This window comes from Sinocyclocheilus anshuiensis, unplaced genomic scaffold (assembly GCF_001515605.1).
Source record: "Sinocyclocheilus anshuiensis isolate Anshui unplaced genomic scaffold, SAMN03320099.WGS_v1.1 scaffold327, whole genome shotgun sequence".
NCBI lineage: Eukaryota > Metazoa > Chordata > Actinopteri > Cypriniformes > Cyprinidae > Sinocyclocheilus > Sinocyclocheilus anshuiensis.
Window position 1 is genome coordinate 168390 of NW_015548206.1, and position 1397 is coordinate 169786.

Here is a 1397-nt window from a genome sequence, read left to right on the forward strand (position 1 = left end):
TGGGTCATGCATTGTTAGCACAGAACTGTTTCTGCATGAGAAAATAATCATTTTGTGATATTATTCAATGTCATTAAGCACTTGCTCATTTGCACTTGGCTCACTTCACCGACTGAACGGTGAACGGTGATTTGACCTCACAGTGGCTACCATGTGTGCCCTGATATTAGCAGTGGGGATTCTTTGAACTGTTTATCCAATATTCTGTCCATCCTGAAGGTCATCTCTGAAGGACATGAAAAGAGTGTCCTTAATTATCAATGGATCTCCCCTTATTCATTTTTCTTTGCAGCTCTTACATATTCTGCTCGTTGTTTTTTTCATTCACCATTCCAGTTCACCTCATCTGTTCATTCTTCTCATTTTCTCCAGTATGTACCCTATTCAGTCCCTATTGCTTCTTCAGATTTTTCAGCCTGAAGACTTTCAAGTCGCTACGAAAAATATTTTTTTACATGACAAAATCTAACAAATGCATGGTGAGTTAGATTTAAAATGCAAGAAAATGTTAATACGACTGCAAATACATTCCTAATAAAGTTACTACTAGATTAATGCACAGTAATGCTTCTACAAATCATATTTGAAATGCTTCTACAATTTGCATTTCACACGCAGACAATGACGTAAAATATTTTCACATAAGAATATGTAAAAGATTGTATGTTAAGGAATATACAAGTTATTGCATATCATGTGACATATGCAGATCAGTGCATATTATGCATATTTTATCAAACATATGCAAAATGTGTAAACTTTTTGTTTTATATTTATTTGTTTTCTCTAACATATATATATTTCAGGTCATTACAACACATCAAGATATTCAGGACTATTTGTGCTGCTATATTTGCTTTTACATTCAGTTCAAAAGATGCAAATTTTACTAAACAAATTTCTGGCTTTGTTCAGAGTGCTGCTAAAGCACAAGTGCACTCGCAGTTGGTGAACCTCACTGAATTCATATCTGCCGTGACAAAGCTATCTTTTAAAGAGTCATTTACAAGGTTTTTTTAATTAAACCACTTGCTTGTGAGAGTCACTTATTTCAACAGACCTCTCTCTCTATAACAATCATACAAAAAATCAGTTTAGGCTAAATTAAAGGGGTCATATGATGCGATTTCAATTTTTCCTTTCTCTTTGGAGTGTTACAAGCTCTTGGTGCATAAAGAAGATCTGTAAAGTTGCAAAGACTAAAGTCTCAAATCCAAAGAGATATTCTTTATAAAAGTTAAGAGTCAACCACACCTACCTAAAACGGCTCATTCTAACACGCCCCCACATATCTACGTAACGATGTGGGAAGATTTGCATAACGCCGCCCAAATGTTCATGCAAAGAAAAAAGGCGTAACTTTTATTCTCGCTGTAGTATTGTTGTTGCCGCCGCCG